Consider the following 22,115-nt stretch of genomic DNA (forward strand, 5'->3'; position numbering starts at 1 on the left):
AGTTAATTTTCAATTAGCCAGCACAGGACACTGATAGCAGTACATTTGGCAGCACTTCTTGCCAGACTCACCCAGGAAGCATAAATATTTGAACATACAGAGCCTCTAGGCTTGCTCTTGCTACACTGTTAATGTGTCCTGGATTAAAGGTTATACACGATAAAATCATGGTTGCTTCCTCGGAGGCACAGAGGCCCTCTCAGAGCCATCATGCAACCATATAAATAATTTTGATTTCAAGGAGAAGGCTGTGAGCTAACTCACTGCCCATGGCAGCAGGACCGTATCCTGAAGTGTCACCTGTGAGGAACTGTGGTGAATACAATAATCACTGAAGACCTGAGGGTGCTCTGTGACTGGTGAGAGAGAGAGCAGATCTGACAAAATTAGGATAGATGTCTTTATGGGTCTCATATCTGAACTCCGGGGAGCCCTGAGTGAATGTCAGGATGATGCCTTGCTGCTGAATGACAAAAGAGGCTGCTGTCAGTGTCATTTTCCCCCTATCTACCTTGAATTTGTGTTCTTTTCCTGAAAAAGAAAGTGGGAATGCCACTTCTTGGGTAGGAGGGAAGTATATTTCATCTGTGTACATCCTTTAGAGTCATTCTCCACAATTCACTCCAAGAAACTAAGCACCTAAAGAAAGACATACAGTAGAAGTCACCAAATGCCATCAGAGAAGAGGTAAGCATCTTTAGGAGATCAGATTGAGGACAAAGTACTGGCTGCAACTCCACAAAAGTGCCTTTTTTTCTGCCCTTCCTATCATCATAAGAGTAGGCTTTCTCCAGTACCATCAGACAAGGAAATTATGCCTCTATATTTTAAGCTATGTGTAGATAAAGCCCATGCCAGAAATGGCACATATTTTAGTATTATTTTAACAACTTCTCTTCCCATAAAAAAAAATAAAAAAATCAATCAATATGATTTAGAAAAGAGCACAGTTACCCTCTCAGTAGTAAAATGTATATAAAAATACAGTCCCACATTTATTAAATAGGATTTTCTCTCTAAGAAAAATAAACATGGGAGATGTTATTTAAAGGTTTATAAAGTGCTGGTGTACAAACTGGATGCTTGTATGGAAATAGCAGGCTGTTTGGCATAAGTACCAATAGGTATTTTGAAAATTAATCAGCCAAAATACATATACCAAGCTGAGAGCTAAAAATGTTTATTTGCATAATGGCTCTTGGGGTTAGATGAATACATATTACGGAAAACTGAAAATGATGCTAAATCCAGTAGAGATACACATCAGCCATTAAACAAAGTTTTAATTGGACTAGTAATAAGTAATAAGAATTGTGCACAAGGCCCAGTAGGGCCAGAGTAGGCCAGATTCCTACTTCACTTTTATATGTGCAGTTCTGCTAGTTAAAGGAGAATTTATTCTTCTGGTTGCTAAAGAAGTAATTAAGAAAACATTTTAATCTAACATGCATGTATTTCTACAGGATACCCTTCAATACTTGGAGTACTCAGGACTATAATACTTCTAATCTATTATTATTATTATTATTATTTTTCAGGTGGCTAATAGCTCCATAGAACTTTCAAATACTCCGAAAAGACCAGTTTGATGAGAAATAATATTCTGAAGATTTTTTTTTTTTTTTTTTGGCAACTGGTAAGGCAAAAATTACAAGAAGAGAAGCTGTGGGGAGTTTGCAGACAGTGACCCCATGATCAGGTAGCCCACTTCAGTTTGGTGGGGCTTTGCTGGTCTACACAAGGTAGTCAAGAACATTGTGTTTTCAGTTTTTACATTGTGCTCATGCATGCTTTGAACTTTCACAAATTTGAAAAAAGAAATGTTTATATATAGGTCAGTGGGCCCAGATTTTGAGAATGGGACCCTTATTAGCCTATTGTTTCAGAAGCATAAGTCAGTGGCTATATCGACTGAGCTGGAAGCTCGACAAGAGTATCTGTGACTGCCATATACATGGAGAATAAACCCACACAGAACCACTAGTAACTCTTACAGAGATGAAAAGGAAAAGTTGTTGTTGTTACTAATATTAAAATGTACTTGTATAATATTAATTAGTAATCACTGTGGCAGTAGCATGGTGAACAATCTTTGTGTGACAAATTCAATGGCTATTGCTTAGAAAGGAACCAATAAAGATTTCATAGAAATTGAAAGCAGCCTTTTCTGGCTAAGTCCAAGGGGGATTGTCACTGAGAGGAATGGGATTTGTCAGCTACGGGTTCTTGTCCCGAGATGGTGAGGGCATACACCATTATAGCATAAGGGAGTAGAACCACAGAGCCCTGGAAAGTACAAAATTCCCCTTTGAAGTACAAATCACAGAGGAGTCTCCTGGTATTGGATTTCATTGCTAGCTTCCAGCTTAAATTAGCCAGGACAAAGTTGGACAAAATTTGCAAAACTTTGAAGTTAATTTTGGACCAGTTTAATGTGAACTTGGGTTATGTTAAGATTTAAAAGGAAGCTGTGTTAAGCACAGCATTTTCCCCTGATTAAATCAAAGGAAATAGAGTGGAGCAGTACACAGAAAAAATGTCATCCTAGCTTTGCACCTAGATTTCCTCATCCCTCTTGTTTAGGCAGTGGTATGCAATATGTTTTCTATCTGTGTGAAAAAAAGTGAAAACAGAACCACTGTATTTCTCCATGGTGTTTTTTTTTTCTTCTTTTTTTCTTTTTTCTTTTTTCTGGTGGTGAGGGGAGAGGGAGGAGAAGGCATCTCTTACCTTTAATTTGTTATTTCGATGGAAAGATGCTTGGGTGGTGGAGGGCAGAGAGGCTCATCACAACAAAGAGTTGGTGCATGCAAAAAGCATCTGGACTGTCTGAAAACAGAGTGCCACAAAGTCACAAGAAAGTCAAGGACAGAGGCATGTGAACTGTCTACTGCTCAGTACCAAAGCCTCCCATAAAAAAAGATTGAGAAGAGGCTGCCTTTTGTGTCAGGAAAATTTTCACTGGGACTTGAGGGCTGTTTGCTTAAAAATGATATTATGCATCATGAAAAACAATCTTCAGTAGGATAATGCTTGATTTAGTCTCTGTGTTTTCTATTCCCAGAAGGATTATGGTCTTTTTTTTTTTTTTTTTTTTCCCCACTATAAAGGTGAGGTTTTTGTGTGCTTTTGTGTGGGCATCTGGGAATATGAGTAAATGAGTGGGATTTAGCAGTAACATCATAACATAGCCACTGCTTTTAGAATATAAAAAAAGTTCATAAGACAAAAAATTAACAAAATTAGAGGAAAATTTGTGTTGTTCTGCTTTCTTTGACTTTTCAAACTGAGATGAAAAACAACATTGAAATACACGTGCTGTCCTTTACAAACCTATTAAGTAGCAAGGCTACTTAGGTGAAGAGATTAGAAAACACGTATCATAGCAATTGGTGGTGTTTCAAAGTTCCTTAATTAGCGTATGACACTAAACATCCATATAACCTCACATATTTCAGTCCCAGGTCCAACTTAACTATATATCATATCAGATGAACTTTAACGTCTTTTTTTTTTTTTTTTTTTTTTTTAATTTAGTGATTCACTGTGGATTCTTTTATCTTAAAAAAGACACAAAGTATGGAAAAAATCTTTAGACAACTTTACATAGCTGCTTGCTTTGTAATGACCCTCACTGATTTTCTGGGAGTTCCAAAGTTGGTTCTCTTTACTCGAGATTAGACTTCCCATATGCTATTCCCATGTTAGTTACGTACAGAAAAGGAAACTTCCTTAATCTGTCTACCACAACAGAGCTTTCTGGAGGTTAACTTTAAGAAAAAGCTCTTATATTTTTATTCATTCATTAAGTTCATGCTCCTTCATGCCATGTTGATCTAAGTGCTTCAGCTGGGACAGCTGACATCCACAGCTGAATGCTATGGTCTGTTTTTTTTTTTTTTTTTGTTTTGTTTTGTTTTGTTTTGTTTTGTTTTTGTTGTTCTGAGGCAGTAAGTTAAAATTACATGAAGGGGTGGTAATGTGGTCAATTAAGGAAAAGTAGCATTAGGAGAAGCTGTCTGCTTCTCTGAAATGTTTCTCAAAGCACAAACTGAAAATGGGAATTGGTCTGTGCAGCATGGAAAGAGAGGAATAGTAAGCAATGGACAGCAATGAGTATTTTCAGTATTTTCAGTCTATCCTGATGCTTCTGAAAAAACAGAACTGGGATATTTGCATTTGGTATAGGAAAGATGAGACTTAAAATTATATATGTATTTATAAATATTTGTATACTCCATATTATGCAATTAAGGCTATAATGAAAAAATATAAAGAAGAAATTTTGTTATATAGAAAGCCAACCAGACAGAGTTTTATAACATTATCCTTTTAAAAATTAAAGTTTTCTAGGGACAATCAAATGCTTTAGCAGCTGTATGCATAAGGATTTATACATAATTTCTTAGAAAATGCACATAACCCCTCCTCTTTCATCAGTGTTCAGTGAATGTTCTTTTACATACTATGAACAGCAAAATGCATTTTGCTGAAGGTCGTGATGATTTATACATCTATCTTTGCCATTACAGTGCTACTTTAGTAAAATATCTGAAGACAAATTTGTTAAGAAGACAGATTTATTAAGTCCCTTTCTTGTTATAAGTGATTTCACATTTGGATTTTTGTAACATTTTTTGCCTGCAAATTGTTCCATTTCTTCAGAAGACTTTACATACGGTGTAGTTGGTGTTTCCTTGTAACCATGCCAATGATTTGTTCCATTTTGCCATTTCATAACAGTCTGTTTCCCAGAAAGCAGCAGTAGAGCAAAGCTCTGCTGCTGTATCGGGAAGTTGTACTGAGTGAACTAGTCACCAGAGCGCTGCTCTCTTAATCGATCCTGACTTTGAGTTCTGTTCTTGGGTTTATGTATAAAAATTGATGAAGCAAGGTAGGGGGATGTTAGCACAAGCCTTTGATGTTTCTCGGGCACATATCTAGAGACAAGTCAATGTCAGCTGTCTAGCATTGATTGCATTCTACAACTTCTGAAATCAGGAGCTGTGGTTTTTAAAATTAAGCAGCCAATAGAGCTAACAATGAACTGGATTTCCCATATCTGCACCGAAAAGGGAAACCTCAAATTCCCTGCCCAGCTCAAGGAGAGCAGTGCATTTCTGAAATATTCATGTATTATATCTCCATCCGACTTTGGCTTTCTGCAGTTAAATTCCTGAAGATACTAAACTTACTTTTGCCTTTCACATGCAAAAATGAAAAAACTTCTTATCTGCTCATTCCTTCACAGTGTTAATATCATCACTAAAGTAGTAATCGAGGTCACTGGAGGAGTCTTATTCATGTATTTGTCATGCGAACATGATAGCTCAGAACTTCTCTGAAATTTCAGTGTGTGTACTGAAGAGAGGTGAGGATTAAAAAAAATATTGTGACCTTTGTATGCTTAGATGCACAATGATGTAGGTGTTCAAGTAGTGGGTCTGCACTGTATTCGGTGGATCCATCCAATCACCCTGTGTACTACTTTTGTAAATGCTGTGAGCATATTGCCATCACTGTGCAGCCAAGTATTTTCAAGCTGACCGTGGAACTTCACTCATTTGTCATTTTTGAATAAACTGAAAAATTGTTGTGGTCACGAATAAGAATCTGGGAAATTCTGCATTTTGAGTTTTGGTCAATCCTTTTAGATCTCTAAGTTATCACAGAATGAAGTGACTTCTGCTCAAGAGATTTTCCTGTTTTGATAGAGACAGTTTTATAAATTAGTAACATTAAAATTAGGTCTGCTGCAACAGTAAACAGCTGTCTATTGACTTACACCACCTCTAAAGGTCTCCTGTAAGAACAGGAACTAGTTTCACCTAATTAAATATCTGTAAGTGAATATAATGATATAATCTATATGACAAGTAAGTTATAATTTTAAATCCTAATTCTGATGCCTCTATAGTTAAGAATGTTAAAACGAGAATGCTCTCACATTAAAAATAAAAGTTTGAATATATTTAAACAAATCAATATGCAGCAGGAAAACACTAGAAATCACAATGATTAAAAGTCCTTTGCATTTTGACAACATCATACTATAAAGGCATGCATTTACATTATAGTGTTGCTAAGTTAAACCTAACTATGGGAAAGGCATATCTCATTAATCCCTGCACTAACACTGTGTTTCAAAAAGAGAGACACTGAACTGACTTTCCCAGGAAAATGCAGGGTAACTATGGCATAGCCGTAGAGGGAACCTAAGCTGCCTGACTCACAGTCCTGTGCTGTAATCACATGTGAGGATGCAGCTTAATTAACCAGCAGTTTGGAAAGTACTTTTGTAAAGGAAAGGAAGAAAAAGATAATGCATTTAATCATCTACAGAAAGAGAACCACAAGAGGAGTTGTGGGGAACACACTGTGTGAGCCACAGAAATTCCACATCTTCCCTGCAAGTGGCTGGTTAGCAATTCATTCTCTACAGAGGGTATGTGTTAATTCTGGTGGGTTGTCTAGGGAGACTAGAGGGTGTTCCACCTAATAATTATTAAATCATACAGATTAGTCCTAAGTGGAACACATAAAGGAACATAACTTTCCTGAGCACATGAACAAATGTTTCCAGGCTGCTTTTAAGGCACTATATTGAACACTGTGAGCTTAAAGACCTTTTAAAAGCACTAGAAATAGCTCTTGCCATTGCTCCAAGAGGTTGGTTGCATCACCATGATGATCTGAGGAAGCAGTGACAATCAGAGGGTGGCAGAAGGGAATTTTGCAATACAGAGCTTTCGGGAATTACTGATGTGGGAGATTGCAAAGAACATTTTCAATTTTTTGCTTAACAAGGTCAAACATAAGCCTTTCCCTCTGTGATACTGGCAACAGTACTTTTGCTTCACAGAAGAAATATATATTGGTGTTTGAGGAAGTGGAAATTTAGCATTAAACTTTGTCATTGTATATTGCTCATAGAAAAATAAGGATTCCCAGGGTTATTGTGCCAATTTTGTTAGTGTAAATTGCTAGCCTTCTCAACACCACAGGAAAAAATTGCAGTTATCCCAAAGGCATTTCTGTTAGAGGAAAAAAATAACATGCAGTTATTATTTATCTGTTTCACTTGGTTTTTGTTTTTATTCACATGTAATTTATCAGTGGCCTCAATGGGCTACAATCCATGGTATGTAACCCTATTAAAACAAAACAAAGTCCCACCAGGGACAAAAATGGATCCATTTTCTACAGATTAATCTAATAGCTGAATATTTCACACAATGAGGGAGCCAAGTCTGCAGATGACTTGTTTTTTGGTTTGGAACTTCAGGGAACAGATGGAAAAGCAGCAGCATTAATATACCTTAATAGATCCACAGGACTGCATTTATGATTTGGCTTCAGTTCAGATTTTTTTTTAAATTAATTATTTTTTTCAGTGTGTGTACCTTGCTGACTCACCATCGCGGAGTCTTGCCAGAAACTTTTTATTTCCTTTCTCATCTGCGTTTTTTTTTCCCCACTTTTGATCAAATATAAGTTTGAGTCTCAAAATAGCATGGACAGTCTTGAGCTGTTTTGCAAAGCAGTTGTTGTACATGGAGATGCTCAGAGGACTGCTGGGGACAGGCAGGGATGAGCCCTCTCAGCCCCTCTCCAGGGACTGTGGGTGCAGGGGAGCAGGAGGAGATGAGCCCACAAAGAATGGCTCAGCTCATCTGTTCTTCCTAACCAGCATCTCCTGTTGGAGAGAGAGGACTGGGCTAGATGGACTTCTGAACTGACCATATAGGACATTTTTCACGGTCCTCTGGTCTCAGAATGAATATTTATTAAGTAGTGCAGAACACAACAGACGCAAAGCTGGAGAGAATACAGGTTATATATTTATAGGATAAGGTTTTGTTTCCTGCACAATTTTGGTCTCCCAAGGAGAAACAGCTATTAAACATAGATACTAATTATTATCATTTAATAATTTTTATTTGGGACATTGTTTTGTAAGAAACCAGGAGAAATAAGTTGTATGTATTTTATTAAGGAACTGTTTATATCCTGTTCACTGCAGTGGTTATGTGCAGTTACAAGAAAACTAAGGTCTGTATCTCAGTCAGAGACATGAAATTCGAAAGATTTGTGCCTTTGCAGCTGAAGGATAAACTCAAGAGAGCCTGGAGGTCAGATGCAGCTTAGAAATAAAAAAAGAAAACTTATGATGGTGGTTCCACTTATATTTGCTTTTACCATATTTATCTGATCTAAGTAAGTTGCTGTTATAAAGTAGAAAGGTATCGTGAGTTTGCCCATAATGGTGAAAAAACATACTCACCAATTTTCTACCTTTGAACTTTGGTCCACCAATGGTAAGCGACGACACCCCATGGGGAACCTCAAATTCACTTTCTGGATCTGCTTGCCATTCTGTTCAGGAGTGTATTGGATAAATGTGTGTCTTGTCTATGAACACAGCTTGCTTTCTAAATTTATGAAATCTTAGATTTGCTTCTAGCTCTACCAAAAGACAGCATGAATGCAGTTCCCCACAGACATCTACCTTGGCCCATCAAATATGCTTTTGTAGCACTTCTGAATTGCATGCTCCTATGCAGAGGACTGCTGTCTGCTATCAGTCCACATGGTGCACAGTAAGGCTTGGCTTACAGTTACACACAGTGTCAAAATCTCTGGACTGCTGCTAATAGTGCAGTCTCTTTGCAGATGTCTTCTACATGCTATGTGCAGCATAGTTTTATTTCTTTCAAACAGCAATTTCATTATCTCTACAGTCATTCTACTCGCTGACATTTCAATATCTCATATTCTACTGAACTGGAAAACTATACCATGAAAAGAAACTTGAAAATAAAGAGAGAAACTAGCAAACTCATAATTTATTAAATGTAATTGAGCATGACTCGTATAAGGATAATGAAGCACATGGAAAAAAAAAAAAAAGATTAGATACTAGTAAACTGGGAGTCTTTTGTCCTCCTCAAAGTCTCATCACTTGATGATTGAGGTATTACGGGTCTCTTACTACACTGGAAACGCATTGCTTGTGCCATCATGCTCAGTATCTATGTCTCAGCAAAGATATAATGACAGTGATATATGAATAAATCTGAATTACAGCAATCATAGCATTTTATTTAGTCATCTAAATTTTAGTCGCTGACCAAACTGGCAAGTAAAACCTGGTATTTACTTGCATGAAATAAATAACTGAACCTCTGAGTAAACCCCATTTTTGTGGGCAATTACTGATATTGCAACAAGCAAACAAAAAGGCATTCACACACAAAATGCAAGACCATGCATTTTCCATCCATTGTACCTAGTGCCCAAAGTGTGCTTCACTGTTTCTCAAAATGAGAACTATAAATAGACAGGCACTTCTGTGCTGTTTTAATGCTGAGTATTACACATTCCAGTAGCATCAGTTTTTCAACTGGTTATTTTTATTTCCCTTTGTTGTGACTGGGCAAATGAGCCCAGCCTTCTGAAACGCCACCCACTCTTTGAGAGAAAAAGCTAGGAATAGACTCAAAGTTCAGGAAAAGGCTCTGGCTAGAAATACTCCTGGAACAAGGAGAAGTGAATGAAGAGAACTAAATGAGAAGGCTGATCTGAATGCAGGGAAATTTTATCTGGGGAAACAAAATGAAAAAAAAAAAAAGGACTTTTCTGTTGTAATTTTAAATCTCTGTCCCTAATGAGGAACAACACTAAACTCAGGAGGGATAACTTTTTTTTTTTTTTATGCCAAGTTGTTTTTTTTTTTTTTATGGCAAGCTGCCTGAAAAAATGCTTGCTTATTTATTTATTTATTTATTTATGGCCCCCTATTGTTTCCACACCCTGGGATTCGGCATTCAGAGAGCCAGAAATTTCCTCTGAACACTTTTAGAAAACACCAGGAATGACATGGAACATTAATGTCCCTTGCAAGTAAAGTTTCTGTTTATGGGTGAACTGCTATTGCATGAAGACACCTTTACAGTCATCACAGGAAGTTCCTCACCTTATTGTCTTTAGCAATACAGCCTTCAAACTTCCAAGCACCATACTGCTAGCAAAACATTCCTAAATCTGTGCTCATGTCAGCAAAGTTCCCAAATGCAGTTTGTGTTAGCAGACCTTGGTGCAAAACCAAATCTTTAATTTTCACCCGAATGGAGAAATCTGTGCTGGACCAGAACTCTGGTGTCAACCTGAGACTTTTGTTGCTCCCATAGGACTCTGGCTGCTTGGGAGTGCCACATCTCTTGGTGACAGGTGATGGCAAGACTCTTCCAGGGATGACCACAAGCTGAGCCATCTGCTTAATCTCAGGCACTGCAGTAAGGGCAGATATAATAAAAAGAGAAAGTCAGAATAGCTGCATCATGCTGGGACTGCTCACTGTGCATGCCACCATACAACTGAGTGTTTTGGAAAACCCAGGGTGCACACAGTGTTTTTTTGTTAGTTTTACCAGTTGGTTCACCCAATCTGATCTGTGAGAATACTCTAGAGGATAAACACTCATCAAATGCAACCTTGAGCTAACAATATATTAAATAGCTTTACAGTACCTCTTCTGTGGATTTAAAAGCCAAGTAATGAATTATGCAAAACTCTTGATCATGGCAAACATTGTGTTTGCATCATTGTGTAGCATCATAACTACTGGCAAACTATGGCCTTTGTAGTCTCATGTAGATGTTATTGTAGTTTTATTCTGGGCTAAATTTGACAAAAATAGATTTACTCATTTATGTAACTGCAAACAAGGTTAGTGCAAATGGTTGATCAAAGCAACTTCTCCAACATCTAGTGGTTGGGCTAGGACAAGCGCCAGAAGCTGAGACTGATTCTGGACTGCTCAGGAGGAGGTTAGTCTGCATAAATCTTCAATACCCTAAACTTCCTCTACAGTTTTGGTCCAGGACCACCTTCCTAGACTCTTGGCATTTCTTTAGTAATTCTTCCTGCCTCTTAGACAAGGTTGCAGATTTGTTTTGTTGTTTCAATTCTTTATTTTCCCTCTATGATGAATTTTATTCAGAGCAATTCTCTTCAGGAAATTTGGAAAAGGCTGGTTTGATGACCCGCAGAAAACTTTAAAGGGTTTACAATTGGTAGTGAGCAAATACCACAGGTTACTGGACATCTGGATGAAAACACAGGAAAAAGATTGAACATTACTGCATTTCCTGTGATGCAGTCTGCATTCTAGTAATGAGTGTCTAAGGATGCCAACTTTTCCTTCATAAGCTTACGAAAATGGGTATTTGTGTTTGCAGTAGCTAGGAAGGGGGCAACCAATAAAATGTAGTTTGCTGTGTAAAAAATGCAGGGATTTCTCTGCACTGACAGTAACTCTTGATGCTGCATATCCTTTGATGAATTGCCCTTTACTAAGTAATCTGACTTCTGCAGCTATGTGTCTGAGAACCATGTCCTCATTTAGGCTGCAACATTATTGCAGCTTATGTGATGAAAATCAATTAAAACAAATTTAAAAAGATCATAAAATAACTTCTTTGCAAAGTTCTTTCGTTCTTTCTTTTTTTCTTTCTCTTTCTTTCTTTCTTTCTTTCTCTTTCTTTCTTTTTCTTTCTTTCTCTCTTTCTTTTTTCTCTTTCTCTTTCTTTCTTTCTTTCTTTCTTTCTTTCTTTTTCTTTCTTTTTCTTTCTTTCCTTCTTTCTTTCTCTTTCTTTCTTTCTTTCTTTCTCTTTCTTTCTTTCTTTCTTTCTCTTTCTTTCTTTTTCTTTCTTTCCTTCTTTCTTTCTCTTTCTTTCTTTCTTTCTTTCTTTCTTTCTTTCTTTCTTTCTTTCTTTCTTTCTCTTTCTTTCTTTTTCTTTCTTTTCTTTCTCTCTTTCTTTCCTTCTTTCTTTTTCTTTCTTTCTTTCTTTCTTTCTTTCTTTCTTTCTTTCTTTCTTTCTTTCTTTCTTATCTCCAGCCAGGAGAGATTGTTTCCAGCAAATTATTCACAAAATGCCTTTCTGTCAACCAGAGCTCACTCACCAGACTTTGCTTCATATGCAGAGAGCAATAAAGATTTCTTACTGCAATTAGTGTGCTGAATCTATTGGAAGACAGTGTAACTATGATATGCATATACAGTTTTAGGTTGCAATTAATACTGTAATAAGCTTTACAAAATTCTGCTTCACAGTGTACCAGAAGTGCAGAAAGGGAGACAGGATCCCCAGAATTGGTACATGGACTTCTGGCTTTGGCTCTCTAGCTGCTTTGAGTGGTGAATTGTGTGTTATTGCTTTTGGGTCAGATGCTACTAACTTACTTTTTAGGAAAGGCCTAGAACAGTATCAGTTGTCATACTTATGGAAATAAAAACACAAGAGCAGAGTACGCCTTTTCAGCTGGAGTATATGATTAGAAAACAGAGAAGGCAACATAAGAAATGTTCAGCACAAGGACAGGAAGAGCCTGTCCTACTCAATATGCCCAGTCATTTCTTCTTTTTCTCTTGTTTATCTGAAACTAACTTCCTTTCTTTTTCTTCACTCTGCTCCTCTAATTTATTCTGAGGTAGTCTTTAAGTTCCAACAATTTTTCCATTAACACTACGTAAAATCTTGGCATAAAGTAGTTCTGGTGGAAACATTTCACAGTTTCATCTAGGTTTTGAAACTGGTGGAAGCTCTAATCTATTTGCCCATAGTTTTGAATTGCAGTGCTGACAGTGAGCACATAGCTTTAGTCTGCTAGCCGTCTGTGCATTACAGCTTCGCTGACTTTTAGAATTCTTGTGCCAAATTAGATTAGCCTGAAAGATGCTCTAATAAACATTTTAAATAGCCACAGTTGCTAGTGGCCATACTTTTCAACCAGCATGGCACTGAGCTGTTCCATTGGTCTTCTGTTTCCCATTTAAGCATTGTCAGAACAAGGGAGTATTGTAAGAAATCTGTACGCTTTCCTGTGACATCAGATTTTAATCAACTGGGAAAATTTCACATTTCATGAAGCAGGGAAATTTGTGATAGCTGTGAGGGACTAAGTAGACATGCTCCATCATGCCCCTTGACTTTTAAAAGTCCTATTCAAATTACTCACACCTCAATATTTTTAGGATGTTTAAAGCAACTAACCCCGCCATAAGCAGTAACCTCTTTTCCTCTTCAGAAATAGCTGTGCATCATTCTCTTTTGTTCTTCAGGAGACAATTTTTATCCTACGCTAGCTCTAATCCTTTGTTCTATACCTTTATCCAGTAATCTTTGATGTGGAGCAATGCTGACTACCTTCTGAAAACCTTATTAAATTAGAATTTTCCTTATCTATCATGGCAGTAATATCTTCAAAGAATTCCAACAAGTTAGTTAAGGTTGAATTCCTTTGCTTCAATATAGTCTGAGTGTCTTGAGATGTTATCCCTCTAACAGAGAGCTCTTTAAAATTGCTTTCAATAAAGTCTTTAAAACAGTCTTCAAAATCATTGGATCACCATCTAATCTTACCTGTCCAATGTACCCATTTTTACTAATTGACCTTAAATTGTCTGTCTTTATTGTTTTATTGAGGGATCTAGTGCGAGTTAGTGAACTTCATATCCAAATTAAAATGAAATAAAATATATGTTCAAAGGCTCCCTTCTCTTCTCAGCCACTAATGTTCATGGACATCATTCTGTTTAAATGAAATTCTACTAACCAATTACATTACCTACCTTACAGAATATATTCCTTCCTCTTTGACTTTGAAGGCTGATTCCTAGCTGAGAGCAGTTCACTTTGTATTACCTCTACAAAGGATGGAAACAAAATAAAGAATTAATAATTCTGTTATTTTAAACCCGTAGTAACCTCCCAATTTTCTCTTTTCAAAATTCCAGTCAATATGAAAATTTAATATATAGATGGGACAAGACCAGTTGGAATTAAATGATTTAGCCGATTACTTTCTGCTTTAATACCATTTTAAAATGTTTTCCCTTTCCCTTCCCTTCCCTTCCCTTCCCTTCCCTTCCCTTCCCTTCCCTTCCCTTCCCTTCCCTTCCCTTCCCTTCCCTTCCCTTCCCTTCCCTTCCCTTCCCTTCCCTTCCCTTCCCTTCCCTTCCCTTCCCTTCCCTTCCCTTCCCTTCCCTTCCCTTCCCTTCCCTTCCCTTCCCTTCCCTTCCCTTTTTTCCTCACTCTGACTATTAACCCTTTTTTTTTACTTGCATAACCACAAGCATACTGTAACATGTCCTGGAACAGTTTCATTTTTTCTTAGCAACTTTGTCTGTGCATGTGCAGAACTTGTCCAACACTTAGCTCTGCTGATCTGAAGGGCCCACTGGGCTGTTTGCATTTCTGCTGCTGTCTGGCGCCTCCCAGATCGTGATGACCTTTCAGTTCCTTTTCTATACCTTCTGTGTTTACAGTAAGGCTCTGTGCCTCTGTCAGCAATGAGTTAACCAGTCACCAAAGCTGATTCCAACCGCATGGAGCCTGTAGGAGAGATTTTGTCCAGACCTTTCTGCAAAATGGTCACTACTGCTTGCTCGTGGAAAGCACAGACAGAGATGAGATTGCAAAATACCTGCTAGAAAAGAGCAAGGGCTACAACCTTGGTTCCACCAAGCTGGACTTACAGCCCTGCAGAGCATGGCCAACAGGCACAATTTACACTTCGATGTCCAGGGAGGAGGCACCCCTTCCCAACTGCCTCATTTGAAGGCTTGCAACTTCCCTGTTCTCTCCTCCACTGTGCCAAGACACAGGTTGGCTGGGCTTGTGGCTGCTACGGCATGGATGGCTTGATTGCCTCTGCTTGAGCATCACACAGCAATTTTAATTACGCTCTTGTTTAATTTAATGATACTCTCCAATCACTTACATTAGCTGAACAAAAGTTAGGAAAAGGATCAGTAGTGTCTTGAACTGAAAACCCACTTTTGAGGCTAATGTCTGTTTTGTTTAAGTAGGATATCCTTTTTGGCAGGTTTACAAGCATGTGTCAGACAAATGTTTTACAACAAAAACATTTTGCTACAATCACAGGCTGATAGAATGACTGATTATCATTTAAGAGACCCTTTGTTCTGACTCCTCAGAGGTCTCCTCATGTGCTTACAGTCTGAGATTCATTTCTCTCTGAAATTGAATTCATATGTGTGGAGAAAAAAAAATAATCCATCCCCTCATTCTTCTATTATGAGGTCTTTTGTCTTCCCCTACCATGACCATAGAGTAACTGATTTTCATAGTCCCAAATTAAAATTTTATAACTTCAGTGAGTGTAGTCCATAGAGTGTAAAAGAAGTGAAGTTCAGTGCCAGGACGCAGGGAACTGCTTGGACAGCCCTTGGTGTGCTGTGCAAAGACTGACGGGTTACCTTTGAGAGGAGTGCCTTAGGTGCAGAGAGCAACTCAGCTGCAATTTTGCAGAAGGGACTCCCCGCTCTCATCCCTCCTCACACAGACCTCAGGCCCCCACATGAATTAGGAGCAGCCCTCTGAGGCAGAAAAATGTTAACCCTGTAAGAGTTGCCTGCAGTCACAAGCTGCAGCAGAGCCAGGAGGAACTGAACTTGGCTTTGGAGTTCCAGTCTGGTGCCTTTTACCACTTCCTTCTCTCACATGAACATTTACATTTATGACCTTTGGAAAAAAAAAAAAAGAGATTTATAAATGCTCATATTTGCACATTGGGCTTTTGGTTTTGAAACCTCTTTAAAGGCTCTGCAATCCTTCTCTCTCTGTGAACTCCAGTATGTCCAAGAGAAAGCACATCCTGAAAATCAAAATTTGAATTCTTCTAACATATGAATAGAGTTATAACCAACCTGGTAAACCCTGTTTTGCCACATTAGTTCCCTTTTGGAATGGAATAAAGGAATGTAAGGATAGCTGCTGGGTGGCGTCTAGGAAAAGTAAGAGTAGCAGTGTGTTTAGGACGTGTCAGTGGCTTAGCTCTTGTGGGGATTTGAGGAGCACAGTCTTGATTGCTCTTTACTACTAACTAGCCCTGAGAACCTGAGAAGAGAGCACTTCCTCAGCAACAGATTTATCCCAGTGGCAGGAGAAATGTTTTCCACAGCTATAAAATAAATGCTGGGACAAAAACTTGTTTGCATGTTACTTTTTCTTTGGCATTGCTGTATGGGCAGTGTATGCTCATTAACTCAATTTATTGTTTGTACAATGTCTGCCATAATAATCGATGATCCAAACTTGATGGCACCTCTACATTTTGAAATATATGACATATTTTTGTATATATTTAAATATCCAGACCAAATTTTTTTTTTTTTTTTTACTTTTTACTTTTTTCTTTTTCAGCCAAAAGCTAACTTCCCTGGATTGGTTGAGAGAGACAGACTTAAGGAGGTTTTTAAAAATAGAACAATAGCTTTTTTTTTTTTTTTTTTTAGCTTTTTAGCACAGGTCATTTAAAGAGGCCTAAAACAATGATCTCACAGACTTCACAGTCCAGAGAATAAAGAAGTCAGAATGTGTATACTTTGTATATTTGCAGATTTTTTTTACTTTCTTGAAATATTGCAAAGTGAACTGTAAATGCTTCCTCTGCATTGGTCTCAGCTAACAAGTTCATTATCACTTAACACTAAAGCCTAACTGTGGTGTCAGCTGCCTCAAACAATTTCAGATAACCATATGGTGAACAAGCTGTCTAATTACTTTATGGAAGTAAACACAGTATTCCTTGGTTGTTCTTTTCATGCAAATTTGTCAAATGTTGAATTTATTGACTTTATTGGCCTGAAATAGAAAATTTATTTCACTACTGATCTTAATGCCTCTCTTCAGATATCAGAGTGTAGAGTGGGTTCAGTTAAACTCTGCCACCAGAGTAGATGTATAACCCTCTGCAGAGGGCATGCTGTCCCATTTTGTCAAACAAATAGTGCCTATTTTAGCCTAGGCTTGCTGAGCTCTGTCCTAGATCACCAGCCTCCACCACAAAATACAAGGATTTTAGCTTGAAGAGGGCACCACTGGGACAATGAACAAATGCAGCATAGCAATCCCTCAGTTCCCAGAAAACCTGGGGGTCATTAGAAGTCACAGTAATCTAGAGGTGTCCTTATGTCCTCCTGGAAAGTGAAAGCACCCTAAAAGCAGAAGAGTGACATAAAAATGTTTGTATTAAAAATGCAGATAAACAACTTTTCTCTTTTGGTTTTGGAACTAATTCATCTAGAAGTATTGTCTCATAACACCAATAGGATGTGTTGTCCTTTTACAGTGTCATGTATCATAAATTAAGCAGGAAAAAAAAAAAAGACTAAACCTGTAATTAAGTCAAAATTTCAGGTACCTATTCCAAAAAGCTTTCTCACAGAATTCTGTACATGGCTTTATTATTAGCTCATATGCAACATGAACTGATAGAGACAAAATATACGCGAAATATAAATGCTACACCTTAAGGCTATTACCTTCTAATGAAGCATATGGTAATTTGTCAAAAAAAAAAAGAAAATAAAAAATCTTTCTTACATTGTACAGAAGCCCAAATGCACAGATGATCTCTGTTTTCATACAAACACACACCCAGAAATGAAAACACAGCTGTAAGGTGTAATTTTAGGGGCCAGTAACCTTGACCTTAATAATCTTCCTATTTGGGATTTCAAAGACTGAAGGAGGACATAAGCTCAAGAGTTTTAGCCAGTTCTTGAAACTAATATTCATGATGTGTCATCTGATCACAGAAACAATATTATCAAACCGCACTGGTAAATAGTGGCTTGACCATGAGGTCTTCCTTTGGTGTAGGTACAAAATTAGTATGTCCTGAAACATCATCTCAAATATAAGCAACACAAAGAGTTCCATAAGGATGTTTCATCTAAAAGAATCATGCTAGGAGTCTAATATCACATTCCTGTTTCAATAATAACTCAAATAAAAAGAAGAACTAAAAATTCTCCATCCCCCAGATTCCGCCTCCTCCCCACCAAGCTACATCTCTTAACAGTTCGTTCCTCTGAAGAACATTTTTTTTTTTTTTAAATTCTGGTAAATAAATGAGGAATTACTGAAAAAGTCCTAAAATGGTCCTTATGCTTATGTTTTCTTTTCCTTCAACATTTCCAGCTGAATCTCACTAAATCAAAGCTTTTATATATATATATTTTTTAGACCAGAAGCTGGTTTTACAAAACTGCAGAATTTGATACATTCAAACTATTTATTTGAAACCTTGTGTGACAACTGCATCACAGTGAGCAGACAAAAAGTGTAATTAAACAGTATCTCAATGTAATCTTAGTCAGAGAAACCCGTGATACATGAAATCATACGTTTCTATTAAAACATAAAGCATATTGGAGATCTCTGTCCTGTCTTGCAGTGACACAATGGCCCCATGGCAGCATTTGAGCAATTACCTGCACAACCAATCTGACAATGTTAGAAAGACAATCCCAATGTGCAGCAGGGAATATAGGTAAGTTGCATCTTGCATGACTTAATCCTTAACCTATCATAAGTAGTATTTTCAGTTGCTGGTAAGTTTCTAAGCATCATCTGCAGGTTTTATGTTTGCTTGTGAGGGAGTAGATGAATAATATTCAAGGATGGTGTTACAGGAAAGTTCCACAGCAAAATCCCCTCCCTGTTATATTTCTACCTTATGACCACAACTCTGTACAGTCCCTCCCACATAACTGCTCAGTTGTATTTCAAAATCAGAATGATTCCCAACATTCCTGGTTAGCACATTCAGAGGTTAAACATAAACCAGAAACCAACACTGACTATCATTAAGCATTCCTGTGTCAAATACCTTGCTGAAGCAAAATGATAAAAGCTCAGCACGCCATTCTTGGCAGGTATGACTTTTTTTTTTTTAATGCTTCTATTAATATTCTTGTTTTACTATGGTCTCAAAATTACTTTTATTCATCTGTATAATTCCTTTTTGCTTAGTCTTCTGAGCCATTATTTCTGGTTCAGTCCTCTATTATGTCCCATGAAAAGGCTGCAGGAATTCACAGCTTGTTATTACATATGTAAGGAACTAATATAGAGCTAGTGTGGTATCACACATGTTGGCAAAATACTATGTGAACTCTAAGTCAACCACAGAAAATGGCACCTATTTACTCATATATTTTTACCACTTAACCAGAATGTGCACAGGCTTTATGTGACGGACGATAGTTTGGTTTTTCTTTCTTTCTGCCCAGATTTATGTCCATTAGCAAGGATTGTTTCCATCCAGCTGTCAAATACCTTTCCGATGACTGCTTTCTTCAAAATGAAGTTGTTGTTTTTTTGTTGTTGTTTTGTTTTTTTTTCCTACCCTTGCTCCGGGCACTCCAGAAAAAGTTGGAAAAGAATGAAGAGTTCACAGGCCATGGCTGATGTAGCTGAACAGGCTTTAAATCAGAGCATCACCAATACAGTATTTTTAACACTATTTAATTTTCAAAAAACATTAATTTTTGATGGTGCTGGTCCATAAAGTTTTCTAACTGAGTTGAAAATAGCATCTGAGATAAAACTACAGAACTATAAAATATTAACTGAAGCCTATGGGAATGACATGCTGCTATTTGTAGACATTATACCCTGATGTTTCTGGTCTTCTCTATGCTCTGACATATTCTGGTAGATTACATGAGTGACAAGAAGGAGTACCTGTCTCTGGAACATTAACAGACTTGACTAGGCCCCTCCACTAGTCAAAAGTGACATACATTACTTAAAACTTTCCCAACCCCATTCCTTCACTTCCAAAGTTTGATAAAAATGAAAATGATGTCAGTACATAAAGTACCTAATTGTGCAATATGTTCATTTTCTCTTCTCTGATAAGTACAGTATTACCACAGATTCATAACACAATTGGTTCTACTTACGTGATAAAATTCACCATTTTATCAGCCCATTTTGAGTCCAGCAAGGACTGGCAGATATAACTTCCAAGAAAGACTGTCAGACGCAGAACAAGTAATGGAAAAGACGGAATTCCTCTGGCCTTCTCTTCAAGTGGAAGAATTGAGAGAGCTGGGATTGCTTTTGTGTTTCCTGATATTTAAACAATTTTTCCTTATCTTCTTTATAAGGGCTGCTTAATACAGCAAAAGGAGAAAGATAAAAAAGTCACAAAACTGCATAATAAATGAAGTTGTGGAATCCTCCCTAATATTTGAAATAGCTTAAAATATTTTGACTAAAATCCCTCAAATCTGATTATCTGCAATGGGGGATCATTGACATCCTGTTTAAAAACAATACTATGTTGATAAAAATGTGACTTGCTTAGCTCTTTCTGAATTAGGTCAAAGAAGTTGCAGAGGTATGAAAGACTGGAAAACTAAAGAGGTTACACATACAGTTTCTTTAAAACACAGATTTCATCTCTGATATTCAAGCTCCTTATAAAAATAACCAGGAAAAAAAAAACTGCTTAGATATTTTCTTTAAAAGCAAGAACAAATGCATTTTTGCATGACAGGAATTTTCACCTCATTTTTTCCTGATAAAACTAATTCTGGTTCAATAACTTTGTTTAAGCATTGAAAAGCAAAGAGGATTTCTCCTCTGCTCCCCATGAGCTCCTTCACTATTATTTTTTTTGTGCTCTCCCAATCACAGACACTCTCTGTATCTCCCCAGAAGATCAAACAATATTATCAAAATTATAAGAACTTCCTCACCAAGGGTTTTGTGTGGTTCTTAATGACATTTTCAAACACCCAAAACAAAACCAGAGTTTACTTGCCAAACATAAATCCCCAAAAACACCACTGGAAAAACTAAAACTAAGATAAAAACTCCCCTTTGAGGGTTTTTATTCTTGGTAAACTCCCCCACTGTAAGTCAAACAAAATAGTTCAGTTCTGATTCTCAAATATATTTCAGGATTAGTTTTTTTTCTTTTGACTATTTTTTTTTCCATAGGAAAATTATTGTGTAATTTTTTTTTTCCTCACATGCAGTTTGCTGTGATAGTCAAAAGTTCCCATCATTCTTAACAGACCTACCTGTGTAATTTGGTTAGTTTAGATTTCAGTTCTTGGAGAAAAACAAAATAAAAAAAAAACTTTGAAATCTGGAGTTCTTTTATGCTTCTCTGTTACATATCTTAAGAACTTTTGAGACTGATTTTGTAAGATTTTCTAACTACCTTTAAAGAGCAAAAGGAAGGGCCATGTTTGTTCATGTTCATGTTTGGCCATGAACTGTAGCTTTAAAAATAGTTAACTTTTGAAATAAGGTCAATATTCTGTGTCTGTATATCCTGATTTACATCAGCTTTTTTGTTTAGGAATGTTTTCTGTCCTCATCTTGTTGCAGTGTGAAAAATGCCTTTGAACAATACAAATCGCTGTTTATAGGTTGTCTTACGTAGAGATCATTTTCTCTTGTTTATTTATGCTTCCTATTGAAAACAGTATTCTAAACAAAAATAATATTTAAATCCTGTTCTCTTTTAATTGACGTTAATGAAAATAACTCAGTTGATGTGTCATGCAGTGTGAAACCAGTTAGTGGTGTTTTGGTGTGTGTGTGATTGTACTAGATTTGCGAGTTTGTTAAAGACTTGGAAAACTGGCCACCAGACTATTTGTGAAAGCCTCCTGACAGAGTGTTAAACTAATGGTTTTGAAAATTTGGTTCAGCTGGTGTTTTTCTCAGTCTTAGTAACAAAGACTGAAGGAAAGAATAATGAAGAGCCATCTTTCTTACCACCGGTTGCTGACAGCTGACTACCTTTGCACTCCAAAACTCACACAGGAATAAAAATACAATAGCAAATGTTTCTTGGAATCTTTTCTGTTGCATAGTTCAGTGAATATTCTTGAAGAGGCCACCTCCATGGCATAGTTCTGCTTCACAGAAGCACTGGGATGTGACCCCAGATATCTGAAAAGGCTGGATGTACTTTACAGTGTTCCTTGTCCAGTCAATCCTTGTTGTTCCCCCCAATTTCATTTTTTTATTTATTTGTTTGTTTATTTATTTATTTTCAGAAAAAGAGTGCCAAAGTGAATGGATAACCAGAGTAAGTAAGCTTTAGGGAAGTGAACAGTATGGGAGATACCAGGGTACTAGAACATGAAGCCCATGGGCTGAGAATGTTTTCACATTGCTGAAAATATGAGGATGTTCGGGAACAGGGAAAAATAGCAACAACTGAGTAATGCCTATGTCCAGTTTCCCTGCTACTGCTGTTCTGTTATCATTCAA

The 22,115-nt window shown here is 37.1% G+C and overlaps 1 long non-coding RNA gene across 1 annotated transcript in view; it reads left to right on the forward strand.

Moving 5' to 3' along the window:
* Positions 1 to 22,115, forward strand: part of LOC126913164 (uncharacterized) — a 39,320-nt gene that overhangs the window by 3,825 nt on the left and 13,380 nt on the right. The window contains exons 2-3 of the long non-coding RNA XR_007707781.1: positions 1,539 to 1,699; positions 18,268 to 18,363. This is a non-coding gene — a long non-coding RNA (uncharacterized LOC126913164). The remainder of the gene's footprint in view (positions 1 to 1,538; positions 1,700 to 18,267; positions 18,364 to 22,115) is intronic.

This window comes from Cygnus atratus, chromosome 2 (genome assembly GCF_013377495.2).
Source record: "Cygnus atratus isolate AKBS03 ecotype Queensland, Australia chromosome 2, CAtr_DNAZoo_HiC_assembly, whole genome shotgun sequence".
NCBI lineage: Eukaryota > Metazoa > Chordata > Aves > Anseriformes > Anatidae > Cygnus > Cygnus atratus.